The sequence below is a fragment of the Globicephala melas genome, chromosome 2 (assembly GCF_963455315.2).
Source record: "Globicephala melas chromosome 2, mGloMel1.2, whole genome shotgun sequence".
Lineage (NCBI taxonomy): Eukaryota > Metazoa > Chordata > Mammalia > Artiodactyla > Delphinidae > Globicephala > Globicephala melas.
This window is the reverse complement of record NC_083315.2, coordinates 120,164,312-120,189,399: the sequence shown is the minus strand read 5'-3', so window position 1 is coordinate 120,189,399 and position 25,088 is coordinate 120,164,312. Positions and strand designations below refer to the sequence as shown.

The 25,088-nt window shown below is 37.3% G+C and overlaps 1 protein-coding gene across 5 annotated transcripts in view; it reads right to left on the bottom strand.

Moving 5' to 3' along the window:
* The window catches only part of LRFN5 (leucine rich repeat and fibronectin type III domain containing 5), a 258,215-nt gene that overhangs the window by 16,762 nt on the left and 216,365 nt on the right, over positions 1–25,088 (bottom strand). The window lies entirely within an intron of this gene.

Below are 25,088 nucleotides of genomic sequence, written 5' to 3'. Positions count from 1 at the left end.
ATTTTTGAAGATAATTTATGGAAAGCAGTCATCAAAATACTTGACAGTGAGTCCAAGATGTCATATTCCATTTTCCTTTTCTGAAAAAAACTTAGTGCACTTGTATTTATTCAAATTTATTTTTTAAAAACTTGACAGTTTCATTTCTATCTTGATCTTAAGTATTTGCTCTTGAAAATAATCATCAAAAATAACAATACTGGGCTTCCCTGGTGGCGCAGTGGTTGAGAGTCCGCCTGCCGATACAGGGGACACAGGTTTGCGCCCTGGTCCGGGAGGATCCCACATGCCGCGGAGCGGCTGGGCCCGTTGAGCCACGGCCGCTGAGCTTGCGCGTCTGGAGCCTGTGCTCCACAACGGGAGAGGCCACAACGGTGAGAGGCCCGCGTACAGAAAAATAAATAAATAAATAACAATACTAACGCATACATGATTAAAATTCTCAAAAAGTACGTGTAATTTTAAACACCAAAAGGGAAAACAGCTGCAGAAAATCACTTAAATGTTTAATTGATGAAAATATGAAATACATAATTATTCTAGAAATGATGCACCTAGTTTTCTAAATAAAACCTATTCTTATAGGTTTATTTTATGCCTATTTTATGTCATATTAAATGTGGTTGTAATGAATATGAACTGTCATTCTCAGCAAATGAAATAGTCTTACTCTTCTGTTCATGACAGAATAACTAGTACTTAGCCTTTCAGTAATAAGCAAAATTTAAAAAAAACAAACAAAAAAAAGAAACTGTACAAAAATATGTAAAATGTCTGTTTCAGACATTGGAGAAAAGGAAGCAGAGAACTGTGTTCCTTGAAAAAGTGAATTAAAAAAAATGAACCCTATCATTGATCCCTAGAGACACTTTCCAAACCACATCACAAGGAGGGAAAACAAGGCAAAGCATGAAGAGTCTTATTCAATTGAAGAGAACTGAGATCGGAGTGCAGAGTCTCAGGTGGCTTGACTTTATGGGGCAAAGTACCAGAAATGAGAGAGTTATCAAAAGAACACCAGTAATCTCTGTACATAGAGACAGAACAATAGATACTAACTATACTGAAACACTGATGGGGAAAAAAGTGAACAAAAACTCAGTGACTTGTGGAAAAATATTAAAAAGTCAAACATACATATAATTGGAGTATTAGAAGAAAGCTGTAATGTAGAAATATATCTGAAGAAATAAAGGCAACTTCTTTTTTTCAAATTTGTGATAAAAAACAACCCGAAAAATCCAAGCTGAAAACAAGAAAAACCCACAAAGACACAACACAATCAAACTGCAGATAACCAAAGAAAGAGGAAAAACAATCTTAAGAGCAGTCCCTAAAATAGGACACATTACAAAAAGATATGGTGAACAAAATAAAAATAAAAATAATGTCTGACTCCTCACTGATTTCTCTTTGGGAATAAAGCAAGATGGAAGACAATGAGAAATCTCTTTAAAGAGCTTCCAGAAAAAGAAAGGCCTGCCAAACTGGGTGGGGGTTTATATATTCATAAATTATGAAAGTAAAATAAAAACGTTTTGAGAGAAACAAACTGAAATTTTCATTACCAGAAGAACTTGAATCTTTATAGATGCATAAAAAGCAACAGAAATGGTATATCTGTGGGTAGGTATAAAATATTTCATTGTGTTTTAATATGTTTATAAATAGTACTCTGGTGTGGATATAAACAGTTACAAAAAACATTCACACCCTAACAATTAAATATGCTGGATAAGCTACAAATTATATATTTTTAAAAATAACAACATCATAATGCTGAAAATACAAATAAACTTAATGGAACTATATTCCACATAATGACAGTCCTTGATGAAAGAGAGGATATACAGAGGTGTCCCCCTTCTTCCCCCATCAACAGAAAAGTAAATAGAAGAACCCACCTGGCATAAATTGGGGTGAGGAGAAACCAGCCTAACTTTTAATAAACTTTTTAAAAAATATCTTATTGTTTTAGGGCAGTATTAGGTTTACAACAAAATTGAGAGGAAGGTACAGAGATTTCCCATATACCAACTACTCCCACACATGCAGAGCCTCCTCTATCATCTACACCCCTTACCAAAGTGGTACATTTGTTACAGCAGATGAATCTACTTTGGCGCATCATAATCACCTAACGTTCATAGCTTACATTAGGGTTCACTCTTGGTATTATACATTATATATGTCATTATATATGTCAATATATAATGACATATATTCACCATTTTGGAATCATACAGAGTATTTTCACTGCCCTAAAAATCCTCTGTGCTCTGCCTATTCATCTCTCCTCAGCCCTTCCCTGGCAATCACTGATCTTTTTACTGTCTCCATAGTTCTGTTTTTTCAAGAATGTCATAGAGCTGGAATCATACAGTATGTAGCTTTTTCAGATTGACTTCTTCCGTTTAATATGTTTTTAAGGTTCCTCCATGTCTTTTCAAGGCTTTGCAGCTCATTTCTTTTTAGCACAGAATAATGTTCCATTGTCTGGGTATACCACAGTTTATCTACTCACCTACTGAAGGACATCTTCGTTGTTCCCAAGTTTTGGCAATTATGAAAAAAGCTGCAATACACATCCATGTACAGGCTTTTGTGTGGACATGTATTTTTTACTCCTTTGGGTAAATACCAAGGAATGCAATTGCTGGATTGTATGGTAAAACATGTTTAGTTTTCTAAAAAACCATCAGAGTGGCTGCACCAGGAATGTGTGAGAGTTCCTGTTGTACCACTTCTTCTTCAGCACTTGGTGTCAGTGTTACAGATTTTGATCATTCTAATAGATGTGTAGTAGCATTTCATTGTTTTAATTTGCATTTCCCTGGCGACATATGATGTGGGATATCTCTTCATATTTTATTTGCCATCTGCATATCTTTTTTTGGTGAGGTGTCTGTGAAGGTCTTTGACCCATTTTTAATCATTTTTTAAATTACTGAGTTTTAAGAGTTCTTTGTATATTTTGGATAACAATCCTTTATCAGATTTGTCTTTTGCAAATCTGTTGTATGTAAAAAAGCACCACCACACCTGAAGTCATCTAGGTTTTCTCTTATGTCATCTTCTAGGAATTTTACAGTATTGTATTATTGTGATTCAGTTCACCACAGTTTCAAATGCTTTGAGAGCATGGTTGGGAGTTTCCTATTCAGTAAGACATGGATTTTAGCACTAGAGTGGTTTTGGAGCTTTATAACTCTGTTTCCAGCTTTTTTCTGGTTGCCAAGGAGAACTCCTTGATCTTTAATTTCACCTCTGGATTTCTTTGCTTTGCACTCTAACTGAGCTATCCTACAAGCTTTTCTCATCTCTTCAGTGCCATGCCAGGCATTCTGTGTTTGAAAGTCAGAAATACCTCTATAGGAGGAAAGTGACTGAACTATCCTTTCTCTCTCTTCCCTCCCCTTCTCCCTCACCCTCTCCTCTCTCTCATAGCTAAAACCCCTGAGTGACTTTTCCTTTCTGTTCTTTTGCTTCTTATTCATTCTTCCAAACTTGAAAGTCTACATTGCCTGGAGGATTCATTTCAATTTTCCTTTCCTTCCTTAATTCTTCCTCATTTTTTTCCTTATCTGAAAATGCAAAGTACCTAGGAAATTGTCTCATAAAAATAGAGGGCAGAATGGTGGTTACCAGGGGCTGAGGGGTGGAGGAAGTGGGGAGATGTTGTTTGAGGGTACAAACCTGCAACTAGTAGATAAATAAGTCCTGGAGATCTAATGCACAATGTAGTGATTACAGACAACCATACTGTACTATAAACAACAAAGTTGCTAAGAGACTAGATCTTAATTATTCCCACTGCAAAAAAGAAATGAGAAGTACGTGACACGATAGGAGTGTTAGCTAATGCTACAGTGGCAATCATATTGCTATATCTAAATGTATCAAGACAACACATTTTTACACTTTAAACTTACAGTGTTATATGACAATTATATCTCAATTAAAAAATATTTTGGGGCTTCCCTGGTGGCGCAGTAGTTGGGAGTCCGCCTGCCGATGCAGGGCACATGGGTTCGTGCCCCGATCCGGGAGGATCCCACATGCCGCGGAGCGGCTGGGCCCGTGAGCCATGGCCGCTGAGCCTGCGCGTCTGGAGCCTGTGCTCCGCAACGGGAGAGGCCACAACACTGAGAGGCCCGCGTACCGCAAAAAAAAAAAAAAAAAAAAATTTTGAAGTCCTAGCCTCAAATACTCGTGAATGTGAGCCTATTTGTTAGGTTTTTTGCAGATTATCAAGTTAAAGTGAGGTGATTCATGTAGACCCTAACCCAATATGATTGTGTCCTTATAAACAGAGAAAATTTGGACATAAAGACAGTCATGCACAGAAGGAAGACAATGTGAAGCACAGTAAGAACATCATCTACAATCCAAACAACTCTGAAGGCTGCTAGAATCTAAGAGAAAGGAATAGAACAGATTTTCCCTCACAGCCTTTAAAAGGAACCAAGCATGACAGACACCTTGATTTCAGACTTCTAGCTTCCACAATTGTGGGACAGTAAATTTCTGTTAAAGTTTGTGGTACTTTGTTATGGCAGCCCTAGCAAACTAATACAACATTCAAAACCATTTCCTGTAACAGACGAATTTTGGATATAAAACAATACATACTGTAAACTTCCAAGTACACCTGACCCTTGAAACAACACAGGGGTTAAGGGCACTGACCCTTTGCATAGTCAAAAATTTGTGTATAACTTATACTTGGCCTTCTGTATCTGCAGTTCCTCTACATCTGTGGTTCTGCATCCTCGGATTCAACCAACTGTGAACTGTGTAGTACTGTAGTAAGTATTTATTGAAAAAAAAACTGTGTATAAGTGGACCCGCACAGTTCAAACACTTGTTGTTCAAGGGTCAACTGTATACATGTATTTAGAACAGGCAAAGCTAATGCATAGTGATAGAAATCAAATCTACTGATTGTGGTTGCCTGGTTGGAGGATGGTAGATTGACTGGGGAAGAGTACAAAAAGATTGGGGAGGCGGGTCATGGAAATATTCTATATCTTATTTGTAATAGTAGTATACATTCATCAGAATTCATTGGCTATACACTTGAAATTCGTGCATTTTATTTATGGCAAGTTTTCCACAACAGAGTTGGTTAAGCTTAAAAGAGGAAATATGGGTTTTCTATTATATTTCCAAACATTGGTTTCAAAGGAAGAAGAATTTATAAAATGACAAGTTATTGGTAGTTAATCAGAACTTAGTCATAAATATTTTAGAAATACATATTTTCTTAGCTCTATCATGTATCTTCAAAGATGTGTTTCCGTTCCAAGCCAAATTATGCACCCTATTTCATAATCTGATTTACTCCCTCAGGTAACATACACACTGCCTGATGTAATATCATCTCACTGCTGATAAGGTGATTTACTAAGTAGCAATAGGTTTAGAATAAAATGTGCACCACTTTCTTAACTCTGTGTTTATTTTTTAGGTGAGACCTGTAAGTAATAACAGAATCATATGAATTGTGATCCATGAGCATTCCCATGTTATCTTAGGACAAGGTGGAAATTTCAAAGTTTGTAAAAAATAGGAGATAGGAATCACATAAAGAAGCAGAGTTTCACTTCCTACAAGTTCAAAAACTAATTCTTGACATATTTTTTAAATTAATATAATCCCACTTGAAGAAAATGAATGTGACTGGAAGAGTGGAGTATTTGTCAGTTTTGCTGGAATTCATAATTTAAACATTTATAAAGACCATTGGATGGACCTAGAGACTGTCATACAGATTGAAGTAAGTCAGAAAGAGAAAAACAGATATCGTATATTAATGCATATATGTGGAATCTAGAAAAATGGTACAGATGAACCAGTTTGCAAGGCAGAAATAGAGACACAGATGTAGAGAACTAACATATGGACACCAAGGGAGGAAAGGGGGGGGATGGGATGATTGGGAGATTGGGATTGACATATATACATTAATATGTATAAAACAGATAACTAATAAGAACCTGCTGTATAAAAAATTAAATTAAATTAAAAAAAACATAAGGACCATCAAACACAGTATCCTCATTTTTCTTTTGTGTATACATATATATACATATACACACACATATGTATACATATTCCTTTTTAGATTCTTTTCCATTATAGGTTATTACAAGATATTGAGTATAGACACTATCCTCATTCTTATCTAGTTAAGTGAAACTCTTTCAAAACATTATTCGTCTGTTGCTTTATCTAAATAGTTAAATGCAAACAACAAAGATCCCTTTTTAATAATAATATTTGAGGGGGGCTGTAACTCAGTAAATAGTCATACAGTTACAGCTCTTTAGATAATATTTACACACCTCTATATTATATGTTCTCTCAATCTAGTTCCTCTCAGACACAAAGTGACACATTTACAAAGTGTCTATCACACACAAACTGGAAAATCATTTTCCAGTACTGCATCCTTCTTTCAGCCCATGGCTATTACATAACATACGCTCAAGAGAATCAGTATTTATTTGGCAACAATAACAGGATATAAAAGCAAATTTAGATCTTACATCCAACTGAGAATATAATCTATTCTCTGCAGAAACCAGTATGGTACCAATTTATATGTTGAGTTAAAGGAAAGCTATCTGGCTCCTCAGGAGCTGCCTTGCCATCTTTCAGCAGAGCTCTACCAATTCAATTAGTGCCCCTCTGCCCAGGCTAATGCCTGGGAACAGATGCTGATGCCTGCTGACACTGATGAGTTGTTTTAGGATGTGTCAAAATGGTTACATTATGGCAAATGATATTTCACAATGTAGTTTAGATAATGAAACACATTTGGTACTCATTTCAAATATTTTAGGTTTTCCCCCTAATTTTTATTCTAGAAGGACTATAAATGATAATATTATAATTCCATTCTCTGCTAAAACATGTACTGAAGATGTTGCAATTGAACCTGTTAAATTCAGGCCTAAAAATATGACAAATATAACCTAGAACAATAATCCTTTGGTCTTTGATTATAATATTTGCTAGAAAAATTCCTAAGCACATTGAACATAATAAATTTTTAAGATTCACTCACATATCCATTCACTCATTTTTTTTTCATTTTTTAAATTAAGTTCAGCAAGATTTATTTAGCTTCTGTACCATCTACAAGGTGCTTTGCTAGAATCTAACAAGCTTAGAAGGCTGGGATCTGATTAGATAAACACATTCACAATTAGTATAATAAAAGGCAGACTGTAAAATATTTTTATTTACCATACATTTTGATATTTATATTTACACAATTCAAATGGGTCTGTGAGTTAAAAAAGCATCCTATAATTTTTTTCTCAACATGTATATGTATACATATATGTATTTTTAACTCATCATGGCATATGTGTATATAAACACTTATTATTTACAGTAATGGACAAGAGGCCAGTTACTTAGACAAACCAAATTAAAAAAAAATAATAGTTACCATTCACAGAGCACAGGTAAACATGAAGGAAGTAATGGTCTTTTTATTTTATAGATGAGGAAACAAGATTGAGATGCTAATAAATGATAATTAAACCAGATTACTAAATGGAATGTTTGCCATGCTCTATTTATCTAGTAGATGTGCAAATATTTCATCACTTCTCTGCTTTTAAAATTAAGGTGAATGCTACATAGAGAAATGTTTTATTTCTTTTATAAAATTTTCTAATATTAATTTTGTTAGCTTACATTAGAAAGCTAAAATGGACTTGTTATGCAATGTACTTATCATACCAAATCTCATTTAATCCTTGCACAACTCCATATAAAGCAGTTATCTTTATTCCCATTTTATATGATGAAATAAAATTTAAGAAACTTAAGTAATCCCCTCAAGGTCATACAGAAAGTAAACAAAAAGGTAGCTTTAAGATGGACATACATTTACTTCTAAAACCCATACTCCTTCTAGGATAAAATGATGTTTACTTATATTACTTATATTGTGTTTTCCAGATTATGCAGCACTTGGACATGAAGGGTTATTAATTCCAACAGTGATTCCTAAAGTTCTTCAAGCGACTTACTCACTTTTTTTCCTGGTCTCTTTCATAATCAAATTACATTTAAAAGGTGCTGGCAGATTACTATGGTGGAGACTTAAGAGCATATTGGATGACAACCCAAATGACACATTTAACCATTCATTTTTCTTTGGTGCGTTCAGATATGACTGAAGTTACCCAAATACTTAAGTCCATAATGCTAAGTATTCTTTTAAGAATATAAATTCTACATCAGAAAGGAGAGTGACTTCTGTGTATAATGAGGTCTCAGTATTCTCCCAGGGAAGTGGGTTGAGTTGTCCCTTTTCTTGCCCATTTAGGAGTCTGCCTGCAGAGACTCTATAATGTCACTGACTGTCCATGAATCCTGAGAGTAAATACTACCAGTAACTCTGAAGGAGAATGTATTCTCCCTTGCAGACAAGCCTGGGGAGAGAAAGCAGCCTAGAACAGGCCAGTGCTAAGAGGCTGTGAAGGTTTACAAAAATGCCAGAACAGCAGTAGTTTAGAGTTGAGTAAGTTGGCATAGGTGACAAGTGGTTTCCTAAAATGAACTGATTGTAAGCATTCCTTATGGATGTTCAGATATAACTGGGAAGTATTTGGGAAGGGGAAGGGGGGATGTGTGTATAAAAATGCAAAATAATTTATATTTAAAACTTGCACTAATTAAGACAGTAGTGCCTATAAGGGACAGGTACAGGTATAATTTATCTGGGAAGTGGATAGTTATTTGTTTCACAGAAAATTTGATAATCTACTTTGTGTGTGAACGGTGAGTACCCCAAGGCATGGATTTTAAAGGGGCAATGAAACAAAGGATATATACCCAGGAGTGGTATTGCTGGGTCATATGGTAGCTCTATTTTCAGTTTTTTGAGAAACCTCCATACTATTATCCACAGTGGCTACACCAATTTACATTCCCACCAACAGTGTAAGAGGGTTCTCTTTTCTCCACAACCTCACCAACATTTGTTATTTGTGTTCTTTTTGGTGATAGTCATACTGACCAGTGTGAGGTGATATCTCACTGCCGTTTTGATTTGCATTTCTCTGATCATTAATGATGCTGAGCATCTTTCCATGTGCCTGTTGGCCATCTGTATGTCCTTCTTGGAAAAATGTCTATTCAGGTCTTCTGCCCATTTTTAATAGGGTTGGTTGTTTTTTTGATGTTGAGTTGTATGAGCTGTTTATATATTTTGGGTATTAAACTCTTATCAGTCATTTCACTTGCAAATTATTTTCTCCCATTCAGTAGGTTGCCTTTTTGTTTTGTAGATAGTTTCCTTTGCTGTGCAAAAGCTTTTAAGTTTAATTAGGAAAACACTAATTCGAAAAGATACATGCACCCCCAATGTTCATAGCAGCATTATTTACAATTGCCAAGATATGGAAGCAACCTAAGTGTCCATCAAAAGACGAATGGATAAAGAAGATGTGATATATATATATATACACACACACACACACACACACACAATAGAATACTACTCAGACATACAAAAGAATGAAATTTTGCAATTTGCAACAACAAAGATGGACTTGGGGTGGGTATTATGCTAAGTGCAATAAGTCAGACAGAGAAAGACAAATACTGCATGATATCACTTATATGTGGAATCTAAAAATAAAACAAACTAGTGAATGTAACAATAAAGAAGTAGACTGACAGGTAGAGAGAACACACTAGTGGTTACCAGTAGGGAGAGGGGAGGGGCAATAGAAGGCTATGGGATTAAGAGGTACAAACTATCAATATTATGTATAAAATAAATAAGCTACAAGGATGTGTTATACAGCACAGGGAATATAGACAGTATTTTGGAGTAACTAAAAATGGAATATAAACTTTAAAATTGTGAATCACTATGTTGTACACCTGTAACTTATGTAATATTGTACATGAACTATACTTCAATTTAAAAAATAGAAAAAATAACAAGGGATATCCAAATTCCATGTTTGACAAAATAAAAGTTCTCTGTGTGGAACAGAAGAGAGGAGAGATGACTGATGGAAGCACACAAAAGGAGAAGAGTATGTAAAACGGTGAAAGGCATGTGGCTTTCAGATAAGGAAGTTCTCAGATAAAGAGTATCTTGTTAGCTGGGGTATCACATTGCTGCTCTCTATCAACTTCAAAGCTGAAGAAGTGTGCTTCCCCCCGTATCAATGCCTTGTGGAAAACATCAGGGTAAAAATGTTCCACATCTGACTTGGTACTGAATGATGAGAAAACTGAATCTCAGTGAAGGTCTGAAAACATTACTCTTTGAAGACTCCAATCTGAATTTAATATGCTCGTTTCTCTTTCTGTTGCATCTTATTGCAGGTAATCAGGTTTCAATGGACACAGGGGAGAAAGGTCTAGGATATAGAATATTATCACAAATGTGAAATGCAATGAAATCAACTATCCTGTCATTGCAGAGTTGTAGATGACCTCTGTTTTCTTCCAATTTCCAAGAATACGGCAGCTCCCTTCTCAGAATTCACCTTGCTTTTATGACAACTTGAAAGAACATCAAGAGGGTTATAATACAAATTCGAATGCCATTTGTGCTTCAAATCTAGTAAATGATTTAGTGCTTTATCTACTCTTCTTTGGAATTCTGAAAGGTGACTCTCTGAGTCTTTGGGATGTCACGCTATCCATTATGTTTCAGTTTGCCGATGGTGTTTAACATTTCATGTAACTAGTCTCTGTGGTTATATTGGTGCTATTGTGCTGTTGCCATAGCAATTAAAGAGGCACAGTTGTGGAGCAATGCAGACAGAACGATCAGCACAGAGATGCTGTTTGACACAATTCAGGCCTCTAGAAATCTGGATAATTCTTCAGGAAAAAAATATGGTTTAGACTTTGTCTTGATATTATTGTGGGCATTGAGGCAGCCAAGTTATCACCAATGGAAAATCTAGTTGAAAAGCTGAAAAAAATGGGAGAGGAAAGAAAGGCATACACATACAGAGGAAGTAATGCATTTACTGAGGGTTTATATACTAAATATGTGTGTGGGTGGAAACTTCCGGCAGTACTCCTACAGAAATGTTTTGACAAACTGACACCATATGGAAGCTTTCATGTCTCTAAAAGCATTATGTGTTTTCTCACTCTCTCTCTCTCCTCCCCCTTTCTCATTCTTTCTTCTCTATTCCTCCCTCCCTCCCTCCCATCTCTCTCAAACACACCCACCCTACTCAGTCTTTTTGGATTCTCCTATTTTTTGTATTAACATTGTTTGGCCCTTTACAACATAATGATCATTTCAATTTGATGTTATGCATATTTTAAACAGTAATATAATAATATTACTACATAAAAAGTCCATGCCCAGTTACATTAAAAAAATTATAAATATAGCAGATAACTGAGTAAAGGATACAAAGAGATGATTCACAGAAGCCTGGACCTTTCCTGCTGTCTTTCTATATTGAACTGCCAACGTGTCCTTAATCTTTAAAAAATCTCAAAATTGACATGTCTACAACTGAACTCCTAATTTTCTCTCTCAAATCTGCTTTGCTCCTACTATAGTACTTTGCATTGGCATCCCATCTCACTTGGAGAAAATGCTCAGGTTTTTATACTGGACACCAATTCCTACATGGTGTGGTTACTATTGCTTCTCTGATTTCAGAACTACTATGGCCCTTGTTCATTTAACTCTTACCAGATTGGCCACTTTGCTCTTTCTTAAACACACTGGCCAAACTTTTGCTCAAGACTTTGCATTCTCTTTCCCTTTTTTCTGGATCTCACCATCTATCTTTAAGAGTATGTGTAGTTTCAACCATCAATTCCTTCCAGTCTTAAATGTCACCTTCAGAGTGGGACAATCCTATTTAAATTATAAGCCCTCTTTCTTAAATCTCTACTTTATTTTCCTCCATAACAATGACCATCATCTCACCATCTATACATTTTGCTTATCTTTGTCTATTTTGTGACTCACCAAATAAAATGCAAGTTCTATGAGGGCAGAGATTTTTCTCTTTGGTTCACCATTGTATCCTCAACACCTAGGGGAAGGGTTGGCATAAAATGGGCTCTCAATAAATATTGGGTGAAGGAATAATTTGGAAATCCAGCTATTTAGCAAGTGTCTGAGAAAATTTTCAAAGTTTTTAGTAATTGAAATGTGAACAAAAATACTGTTTTGTAAAACAATTATGGTTTTTTAAATTATAATATCAGTGCTGGTGAGTATACAATGAAGAGATATTCTCACACATTGCTAGAGGCGGTAGACATTTAGAATTTTATGCCGTCTAAAATGAAAAAGGTCCTGGAGGCTAGGGAAATAGATAAAATATAGAATGGAAGAATAAGGGAAAAGTCCAGTATTGGCAGGCTTTGACAAGGGAGAGAACTGATTAATTCAGCAGCCTTGAATTATGAGGGAAATGATGAATTAGGAGCATTATAGGATGTTTTATTGTATTTGGGGCCATGCAGTCTCCTCTAATACTCCCAAAGAAAATCTTAAGTAAAATTTGCATGATCTGTAAATGCTTCTGCATTTGGGGCTTGTGTTACCTATGCTACCCTTGCTAGCCCATGCCTGAAGACAAGCGTAAGAATCAAATTTATTCACCTAACATATATGTAAACTATTTAACAAAACCACTGGCTTATGATAGCTGTTTCATGAGTAGAAGCAGCAGCAGCAGTCATCATGGCAGCAGCATAGCAAGCGATAACAACAATAATAATATTGAAAAGCCTATCATCAACTTTATGGCAAATTATAATACATCAGTTCAGTTACTTTTTAATCAAGCCATTAAATGTTTATTTTAAGAATCACAAAGAAGTAGAATTTAGACAGGTGTGTAGAGAAAAAACAGGATAAGCAATCATATATATATATACACACACACGCGCACACACACACACATACATATACATCCAAGTCTGTATGGCTATCTGTACATGTATATGCACATGTGTAAGTACTAGTTCCCCTTTCAATATCCATTCTTCCCTTCTTTAGTAACAGAATCCCAATTTTCCCTGGTATATTGTTTCCCAGAATGAACAGTTTATTTTCCAGCTTCTTTTGCAGGGAAATATAATCATGTGAGTCACTTATTTCCCATGAGGTATAAGTTAAAATGTTGACAAGAACTTCAGAGAAGGTACCTTAAAAGGAAATGACTGAAATGAGATGTACCCTTACTTGTCCTTCTTCTGAACTACAATTTTAATAGGATGCCTGGAACTCTAGCAGCCAACTTAGACATTGAGGTGACCTTGAAGATGGGAGTCAGGAGTCAGGATGATGGAGGAAGACTTCTTGATTATCATGGCATTGCTCTACCAGCCCTGGGTTACCTTCTAGCATGTTTAAACTACTGTTTTGAAAAGTCTCTTCTACTCACAGCTAAACTAATCTCAACTGGTTACAGTATAATTTTAAAAACATTAAAGCACCAGGTATAAATATTCTAAAAATGCCTAGAAAGAAACATACATTCAAGTCTATATATCTATAGATGTTTCAAATATTTTAAAACATTGTATGTAGTAAGTACATATTTCCTGTAAAATAACAAACAGTTAAAATAACTTGGATTATTTTAATATTAATTCATACGTGTTAGCAATGAGTCATATAATGATAAAAATTGTCTATTAAATTGAGAGATTTTTGACAGGTATTGCTCTGGGCTATAACAAACCCCACAGAATTACTAAAAACAAATATTTTATGATGATCAAAGTGAGTAAACACATTTAGTACACATCTGCCATATATCAGTGGGTAGATACTGTTTATTCAATCCCTGAGGCACTGCTTGATAGTAAGTTAGTTATGAAAGTTCATTAATTATTTCAAGCTAACCAAAGAAAATTTTATAAACATTAGGCATTGGGTCAACTACAGATATTCTCTGACTATGAGAATGTAATGTAAAAATAGATTTCTGTCTTGGTCATTGACTAAATGTTTGTAGTAAGTGCTAGTATTGGCTTACTTCCTCAATCTTGGCTTGAGTAAGAGTGGATAGGGTGACATTAACTAAAATATAGAACACAGGAAAGAAAAATGGTTGGGATGTGATGCGAGATAATGAGTTTGGTTTAAGATAATCTATCTATAATCTATATCTATAATCTATATCTATAATAATCTATATCTATAATCTATATCTATAATCTAATCTATAATCTATATAATCTATAATCTATATCTATAATCTATATCTATAATAATCTATATCTATAATCTATATCTATAATCTAATCTATAATCTATATAATCTATAATCTATGAGTTTGGTTTAAGATAATCTATTCTGTTTAAATCCAGGCTGGATATATTTTGAAATGAACAAGATATTGGTATTTAAATCTGTGAGCATGCAATCTCTGAAGGTTATGATAGATATGGCTGGTTTGCAGACAATGGAAATGAATTATTTTAAATTTCTTGACAGCATGCTATCGTCTACATTTGGGAGCATCTATCCACTGTTATTTTATTATTTTACAAAATAATGACTATTTTTTGTTTCATGATTATTTTCATGTGTTACCTGCCAAAGATTTTGACACAGCATTTTTTTAAATGAGATGACTCTAGTGTCTAATATTTGCCTTTAGCATTTTGAAAACTGAGCTAGACGCCAAGTACTTATTTAATAATGTGCCTACCCTTCATTTTTTCCGGTTTCTAAGGACCACTGGTTTATAGCTGAGAAAACTGAGGCCCAAATATTGTTCAGATATGATTAGAGTTTTTGAACCCTTAAAAACTATGAATGCAGAACATAAATATATTCCAATAATCTAGTGTTCAAGTGAATTATAATATACTTCATGTGTGAATGTAATACAGTCATGAAACATCTTTACAATAGATCGTTAAAAATAACAGGAAAATATGTTACAATATGTGCTAGGTAGAATTCTAAGATGTTCTCTTTATTAGCTCTCCTAGGCGCATGCACTCCTGTTTAATCCTACCACTGAGTGCAGTTAAAACTTGCAACTTGCTTCTAACCAACAGAATGAGGCAAAGGTAAAGGGACTTTCCATATATTAATTATTTGCCTTAAAGTTAATAAAAAGAAGAATTATTCTGGGAACATGACCTATCATGTGAGCCCTTTAAAAGAAGGTCCAAGCTTTCCTTGAAGTTAGATGCCTCAAGTCGAAGAGACTGTCTATCCATTGCTGGCTTTGAAGAAGTAAACTGTCAAGATTCTACAGCAGTGAGGAAATGCATTTTACCAACAACCTGAGGGCACCTGGAAGTGGTTCTTCCCTAGTTAAGCCTCCAGATGAAAACTCAACACAGCCAACAATTTTTCTGTAGCCTTATGAGACCTTAAACAGAGGATCCAGCCAAGATGTGCCTAGATTAACCTATGGAATCTCTGAGATAATAAATGTGTACTGTTTTAAACCACCAACTTTAAGGTAACATCACAGCAATAGAAAATTAATACAAAGTATTTAGATTAAAGAGTGGGAGGAGACCTTCAAGATGGCGGAGGAGGAAGTCATGGAGATCACCTTCCTCCCCACAAATACATCAGAAATACATCTACACGTGCAACAACTCCTACAGAACACCTACTGAACGCTGGCAGAAGACCTCATACCTCCCAAAAGGCAAGAAACTCCCCATGTACCTGGGTAGGGCAAAAGAAAAAACAGAGACAAAAGAATAGGGATGGGACCTGCACCAGTGCGAGGGAGCTGTGAAGGAGGAAAGGTTTCCACACACTAGAAGCCCTTTCGCGGGCAGAGACTGCGGGTGGCAGAGGGGGGAAGCTTTGGAGCCACGGAGAGCACAGCAACAGGGGTGCGGTGGGCAAAGCGGAAAGATTCCCGCACTGAGGATCCGTGCGGGCCGGCACTCACCAGTTCAAGAGGCTTGTCTGCTCACCCGCCAGGGCGGGTGGGGGCTGGGGCTGAGGCTCGGGCTTCGGTCGGATCCCAGGGAGAGGACTGGTGGCGTGAACACAGCCTGAAGGGGGCTAGCGCGCCACAGCTAGCCAGGAGGGAGTCCGGGGAAAAGTCTAAGAGGCAAGAGACCATTGTTTCGGGGTGCACGAAGAGAGGGGATTCAGAGCACCACCTAAAGGAGCTCCAGAGATGGGCATGAGATGCTAAGGCAGCTGTTGCAGCCACCAAGACGCCTGGTGCAAGCACAGGTCACTATCTACACCTCCCCTCCCAGAAACCTGTGCAGCCCTCCACTGCCAGGGTCCCGTGATCCAGGGACAACTTCCCCAGGAGAACACACGGTGTGCCTCAGGCTGGTACAACGTCATGCCGGCCTCTGCCGCTGCAGCCTCTGCCACCGAAGCCTCACCCGGCATCCGTACCCCTCCCTCCCCCCGGCCTGAGTGAGCAAGAACCCCTATGCAGCTGCTCCTTTAATGCCGTCCTGTCTGGGCAGGAACAGACGCCCTCAGGCGACCTACAAGTAGAGGCCAGGCCAATCCAAAGCCGAACTCCAGAAACTGTGCGAACAAAGAAGAGAAAGGGAATCTCTCCCAGCAGCCTCAGGAGCAGCGGATTAAACCTCCACAATCAACTTGATGTACCCTGCATCTGTGGAATACCTGAATAGACAACGAATCATCCCAAAATTGAGGCGGTGGACTTTGTGAGCAACTGTAGACTTGGGGTTTGCTAAGTATGTGACTGACTGGTTTCTGGTTTTATGTTTTTCTTAGTTTAGTATTGAGTTTATTATCATTGGTAGATTTGTTTATTGATTTGGTTGTTCTCTTCCTTATATATATAGATAGATAGATAGATAGATAGATAGATAGATAGAGTATTTTTCTCTTTCTCTTTTTGTGAGTGTGTAGGTGTATGCTTCTTTGTGTGACTTTGTATAGCTTTGCTTTCACCATTTGTCCTAGGGCTCTGTCAGGTTTTTTTTTTTTAGGTTTTTTTTTTTAATATAGTTTTTAGAGCTTATTATCATTGGTGGATTTGTTTTTTGGTTTGGCTGTTCTTTCTTTTTTATTTTTTTATTACTCTTTAATTTTTTTATTTTTAATAATTACCTTTATTTTTTATTTTAATAAGTTTATTTCTTTTTATTTCCTTCCTTTCTTTCTTTCTCTCTCTTGCTCTTTCTTTCTTTCCTTCCTCCCTCCCTCCCTTCTTCCTTCCTTCCTTCCTTCCTTCCTTCTCTCTTTCTTTCCTTTCCTTTCCTTTCCTTTCCTTCCCTTTCCTTCCTTTCTTTCCTGCCTTTCCTTCTGAGCTGTGCGGCTGACAGGGTCTTGGTGCTATGGCTGGGTGTCAGGCCTGTGCCTCTGAGGTGGGAGAGCCAAGTTCAGGACATTGGTCCACCAGAGACCTACCCGCTCCACGTAATATCAAACAGCAAAAGCTCTCCCAGAGATCTCCATCTCAACGCTAAGACCCAGCTCTACTCAACAACCAGCAAGCTACAGTGCTGGACAACCTATGCCAAACAACTAGCAAGAGATGAACACAACACCACCCATTAGCAGACAGGCTGCCTAAAATCATAATAAGGTCACAGACACCCCAAAACACACCACTGGCTATGGTCCTGCCCATCAGAAAGACAAGATGAAGCTTCATCCACCAGACACAGGCACCTGTCTCCTCCACCACGAAGCCTACACAACCCCCTGAACCAACCTTAGCCACTGGGGGAAGACACCAAAAACAATGGGAAGTACAAACCTGTAGCCTGTGAAAGAAGACCCCAAACACAGTAAGTTAAGCAAAATGAGAAGACAGAGAAACACGCAGCAGATGAAGGAGCAAGGTAAAAACCCAGCAGACCAAACAATTGAAGAGAAAATAAGGAGTCTACCTGAAAAAGAATTCAGAGTAATGATAGTAAAGATGATCCAAAATCGTGGAAATAGAATGCAGAAAATACAAGAAACATTTAACAAGGACCTAGAAGAACTAAAGAGCAAAAAAACCAATGATGAACAACACAATAAATGAAATTAAAAATTCTCTAGAGGGAGTCAATAGCAGAATAACTGAGGCAGAAGAATGGATAAGTGACCTGGAAGATAAAATAGTGGAAATAACTACTGCACAGAAGAATAAAGAAAAAAGAATGAAAAGAATTGAGGACAGTCTTAGAGACCTCTGGGACAACATTAAATGCACCAACATTTGAATTATAGGGGTCCCAGAAAAAGAAGAGAAAAAGAAAGTGTCTGAAAATGTATTTGAAGAGTTTATAGTTAAAAACTTCCCTAATATGGGAAAGGAAATAGTTAATCAAGTCCAGGAAGCACAGAGAGTCCCATACAGGATAAACCCAAAGAGAAACATGCTAAGACACATATTAATCAAACTATCAAAAATTAAATACAAAGAAAAAATACTAAAAGCAGCAAGGGAAAAGCAACAAATAACAAACAGGGAATCCCCATAAGATGAACAGCTGATATTTCAGGAGAAACTCTGCAAGCCAGAAGGGAGTGGCAAGACATATTTAAAGTGATGAAAGGGAAAAACCTACAATGAAGATTACTCTACCCAGCAAGGATCTCATTCAGATTTGATAGAGAAATTAAAACCTGTACAGAACAAGCAAAATCTAAGAGAATTCAGCACCACCAAACCAGCTTTAAAACAAATGCTAAAGGAACTTTTCTAGGCAGGAAACACAAGAGAAGGAAAAGACCTACAAAAACAAACCAAAACAATAGAGAAAATGGGAATAGGAACATACATATCGATAATTACCTCAAATGTAAATGGATTAAATGCTCCCACCAAAAGACATAGACTGGCTGAATGGATACAAAAAACAAGACCATATATATACTGTCCACAAGAGACCCACTTCAGACCTAGGGACACATACAGACTGAAAGTGAGGGGATGGAAAAAGATATTCCATGCAAAGGGAAATCAAAAGAAAGCTGGAGTAGCAATTCTCATATCAGACAAAATAGACTTTAAAATAAAGACTATAAAAATAGACAAAGAACGACACTACATAATGATCACGGGATCAATCCAGAAGAAGATACAACAATTGTAAATATTTATGCATCCAACATAGGAGCAACTCAATATAAAAGGCAAATGCTAACAGCCATAAAAGGGGAAATCAACAGAAACACAATCATAGTAGGGGACTTTAACACCACACTTTCACCAATGGACAGATCATCCAAAATGAACATAAATAAGGAAACACAAGCTTTAAATGATACATTAAACAAGATGGACTTAATTGATATTTACAGGACATTCCATCCAAAAACAACAGAATACACTTTCTTCTCAAGTGCTCATGGAACATTCTCGAGGATAGATCATATCTTGGGTCCCAAATCAAAGCTTGGTAAATTTAAGAAAATTGAAATCATATCAAGTATCTTTTCCAACCACAATGCTGTGAGACTAGATATCAATTACAGGAAAAAATCTGTAAAAAATACAAACACATGGAGGCTAAACAATACACTGCTAAATTACCAAGAGATCACTGAAGAAATCAAAGAAGAAATAAAAAAATACCTAGAAACAAATGACAATGAAAACACGATGACCCAAAACCTATGGGATGCATCATAAGCAGTTCTAAGAGGGAAATTTATAGCAATACAACCCTACCTCAAAAACCAAGAAACATCTTAAATAAACAAGCTAACCTTACACCTAAAGCAATTAGAGAAAAAACAAAAAAAAACCCAAAGTCAGCAGAACAAAAGAAATCATAAAGATCAGATCAGAAATATGAAAAAGAAATGAAGGAAACAATAGCAAAGATCAATGAAGCTAAAAGCTGTTTCTTTGAGAATATAAACAAAATTGATAAACCATTAGCCAGATGCATCAAGGAAAAAAGGGTGAAGACTTAAATCGATAGATTTAGAAATGAAAAAGAAGTAACAACAGACAATGCAGAAATACAAAGGATCACGAGAGATTACTGCAAGCACTATATGCCAATAAAATGGACAACCTGGAAGAAATCGACAAATTCTTAGATAAGCACAACCTTCTGAGACTGAACCAGGAGAAACAGAAAATATAAACTCACCAATCACAAGCATTGATATTGAAACTGTGCTTAAAAATATTCCAAGAGGGCTTCCCTGGTGGCACAGTGGTTGAGAGTCCACCTGCCGATGCAGGGGACATGGGTTCGTGCCCCGGTCCGGGAGGGTCCCGCGTGCCGTGGAGCGGCTGGGCCCATGGGCCGTGGCCACTGGGCCTGCACGTTCAGAGCCTGTGCTCTGTGGCGGGGGGGCGGGGGGGGGTGGGGAGGGCGCAGCAGTGAGAGGCCTACGTACTGCAAAAAAAAAATATTCCAAGAAACAAAAGGCCAGGACCAGACGGCTTCACAGGTGAATTCTATCAAACATTTAGAGAACAGCTAACACCTATCCTTCTCAAACTCTTCCAAAATATAGCAGAGCGAGGAACACTCCCAAACTCATTCAACGAGGCCAGCATCACCCTGATACCAAAAACACCCTGATACCAAAAACCAAAAAAATGTCACAAAGGGCTTCCCTGGTGGCGCAGTGGTTGACAGTCCGCCTGCCGATGCAGGGGACATGGGTTCATGCCCCAGTCCGGGAAGATCCCACATGCCCCGGAGAGATTGGGCCTGTGAGCCACGGCCGCTGAGCCTGCACGTCCGGAGCCTGTGCTCCGCAACAGGAGAGGCCACAACAGTGAGAGGCCCGCGTACCGCAAAAAGAAAGATGTCACAAAGAAAGAAAATGACAGGCCAATATCACTGATGAACATAGATGCAAAAATCCTCAACAAAATACTAGCAAACAGAATCCAACAGCACATTAAAAGGATCATAAACCATGATCAAGTGGGGTTTATTCCAGGAATGCAAGGATTCTTCAATATATGCAAATCAATCAATGTGATACACCATATTAACAAATTGAAGGAGAAAAACCATATGATCATCTCAATAGATGCAAAGAAAGCTTTTGACAAAATTCAACACCGATTTATGATAAAATCCCTCCAGAAAGTAGGCATAGAGGGAACTTTCCTCAAGATAATAAAGGCCATATGTGACAAACTCACAGCCAACATCGTCCTCAACGGTGAAAAACTGAAACCATTTCCACTAAGATCAGGAACAAGACAAGGTTGCCCACTCTAACCACTATTATTCAACATAGTTTTGGAAGTTTTAGCCACAGCAATCAGAGAAGAAAAGGAAATAAAAGGAATCCAAATCGGAAAAGAAGAAGTAAAGCTGTCACTATTTGCAGATGACATGATACTATACAAAGAGAGTCCTAAAGATGCTACCAGAAAACTACTAGAGCTAATCAATGAATTTGGTAAAGTAGCAGGATACAAAATTAATGCACAGAAATCTCTGGCATTCCTCTACACCAATGATGAAAAATCTGAAAGTGAAATTAAGAAAACACTCACATTATCATTGCAAGAAAAAGAATAAAATATCTAGGAATAAACCTACCTAAGGAGACAAAAGACCTGTATGCAGAAAATTATAAGATACTGAAGAAAGAAATTAAAGATGATACAAATAGATGGAGAGATATACCATGTTCTTGGATTGGAAGAATCAACATTGTGAAAATGACTCTACTACCCAAAGCAATCTACAGATTCAATGCAATCCCTATCAAACTACCACTGGCATTCTTCACAGAATTAGAAAAAAAAAATTCACAATTAGTATGGAATCACAAAACACCCCAATAGCCAAAGCAATCTTGAGAACGAAAAATGGAGCTGGTGGAATCAGGCTCCCTGACTTCAAACTGTACTACAAAGCTACAGTAATCAGGACAGTATAGTACTGGCACAAAAACAGAAATATAGATCAATGGAACAGGACAGAAAGCCCAGAGATAAACCCACGCACATATGGTCACCTTATCTTTGATAAAGGAGGCAAGAATATACAGTGGAGAAAAGACAGCCTCTTCAATAAGTCATGCTGGGAAAACTGGACAGGTACATGTAAAAGTATGAGATTAGAACACTCCCTAACACCATACACAAAAGTAAGCTCAAAATGGATTAAAGACCTAAGCGTAAGGCCAGAAACTATCAAACTCTTAGAGGAAAACATAGGCAGAACACTCTATGACATAAATCACAGCAAGATCCTTTTGGACTTACCTCCTAGAGAAATGGAAATAAAAACAAAAATAAACAAATGGGACCTAATGAATCTTAAAAGCTTTTGCACAGCAAAGGACACCATACACAAGACAAAAAGACAACCCTCAGAATGGGAGAAAATATTTGCAAACGAAGCGACTGACAGAGATTTAATCTCCAAAATAGACAAGCAGCTCACGCAGCTCAATTTCAAAAAAAAAAAACAACCCCATCCAAAAACAGGTAGAAGACCTAAATAGACATTTCTCCAAAAAGATATAGATATTGGCAACAAACACATGAAAGGATGCTCAACGTCACTAATCGTTTGAGAAATGCAAATCAAAACTGCCATGAGGTATCACCTCACAGCATTCAGCATGGCCATAATCAAAAAATCTACAAACAATAAATGTTGGAGATGGTGTGGAGAAAAGGGAACCTTCTTGCACTGTTGGTGGCAATGTAAATTGATACAGCCACTATGGAGAACAGAATGGAGGTTCTTTAAAAAACTAAAAATAGAACTACCGTACAGCCCAGCAATCCCACTATTGGGCATATACCCTGAGAAAACCATAATTCAAAAAGATTCATGGACCACAATGTTCATTGCAGCTCTATTTACAATAGCCAGGACATGGAAGCAATCTAAGTGTCCATCGACAGATGAATCGATAAAGAATAGGTGGCACATATATACAATGGAATACTACTCAGCCATAAAAAGAAAATAAATTGAGTTATTTGTAGTGAGTTGGATGGACATAGAGACTGTCATGTAGAGTGAAGTAAGTCAGAAAGAGAAAAACAAACATCATATGCTGACACATATATATGGAATCTAAAAAAAAAAAAAAAAAGGTTCTGAAGAACCTAAGGGCAGGAAAGGAATAAAGACACAGACGTAGGGAATGGACTTGAGGACACAGGGAGGGGGAAGGGTAAGCTGAGATGAAGTGAGAGAGTGGCATTGACTTATATATACTACCAAATGTAAAATAGATAGCTAGTGGGAAGCAGCCACATAGCACAGGGAGATCAGCTCGGTGCTTTGTGACTACCTAGAGGGGTGGGAGCCACAAGGCGGAGGAGATATGGGGATATATGTATATGTATAGCTGATTCACTTTGTTAGAAAGCAGAAACTAACACACCACTGTAAAGCAATTATATTCCAATAAAGATGTAAAAAATAATAATAAAGAGTGGGATATAAATTGGATATGCAGTATGATCACAATTATTTAAAAAAAAAAACTAAACTAAAAGTGTAAATAATGCTCGATAGAATTCTGATTCTAATAATGTTGGGCTAAATTATATGGTCCCTTTTACTGAGTATAATTTAAAAAGCTGAATGAAATACTCATGAAAAGCTTTAAAAAATCTCCATAAAATTAACAAGGCAGTGAAGTATACCAGATTGAATTTTAGGAAATGTAAGATCTCACAGAGATAAGTTTACTTCTCAAAAACAGTTCCGGGGCTTCGCTGGTGGCGCAGTGGTTGAGAGTCCGCCTGCCGATGCAGGGGACACGGGTTCGTGCCCTGGTCTGGGAAGATCTCACATGCCGCGGAGCAGCTGGGCCCGTGAGCCATGGCCACTGAACCTGCGCGTCCGGAGCCTGTGCTCTGCAGCGGGAGAGGCCACAACAGTGAGAGGTCCACGTAAAAAACAGTTCTGTCCTGAGAGATTTTTCTGATCATGAATATAGAGACTTCCTAATAGGTCAGAGGGCTGCACATGTGCTCAGAAGGCATGCAGAAAAATGTGTTCATTAGTGTTATGTGTAACAACCCCAAACTGGAAAAAACCCAGTTGTCCATCCATAGTGAAATGGAAATATACATTGAAGTATTTAAACAAGGGGATACTATAAAACAATGAAAACAATTGAGTACTGCTGCAGGGAACTACATATTGCTCATGGGCATAATGTTGACAAAAGAAGAAAGATACACATGAATAAACACAATAGACTCTATATAAATTTGAAAAACAAGGGACATACTCAAAAGGGGATAGAACCATAAAGAAAAGCAAGTAAGCGATTAACATAAAAGTCTGGATTATGTTTATTTGTGAGGAGATGGAGGGGATCTGGTCTAAAATAGGAGCAGACTGACAGAGGAACAGACCACATGGGCATTCATATTATAATTACTCATTGTACTGCACATGTATGCTTTTTGCACTTTTTAGTATAATCTATTCCACCAAAAATGTTTTAAAATGGTTAAATATTAAAAAGTAGTCAAAATGTCTTGTGATTAAAAATAGTCTTTATTTAAGTACATTTTCTCTTTTAGGCCAAGTAGGTACCACTTGGCAATAGGAATGGCATAGGAGTGAAGGATGTACTCTAAAGATACATTCTAGCATGTTGTACTCCATTCATGCCATGCTTCCCCAGATGGTGAGCACCTGAAGAGCAGGAACGTATTTTATGTGCCCTTTGGAGAAACCAGGGAGAAGCCAGAAGAGCTAAGAACTTATTCTGGTTTTGTTATATAAGTGAATGACTACAACTACTATTATTACTACTAAAATTAGAACTATTATTGCTCTTGCTACCATTTGCTGATTGCTTTCTTTATGTCAAGAACTGTGCTAAGCTTGAGGGAGCATGATGATATAAAATATGAGCCAACGGGGCTTCCCTGGTGGCGCGGTGGTTGAGAGTCCGCCTGCCGATGCCGGGGACACGGGTTCGTGCCCCAGTCCGGGAAGATCCCACATGCCGCGGAGCGGTTGGGCCCGTGAGCCATGGCCGCTGAGCCTGCGCGTCCAGAGCCTGTGCTCCACAACGGGAGAGGCCACAACAGTGAGAGGCCCGCGTACCGCAAAAACAAACAAACAAACAAACAAACAAACAAAAAAAACGAGGCAACGAACATTTTTTTTTGTCCTGCAATACTTTAATCCCTTTATATATTCCCTTGCCCAT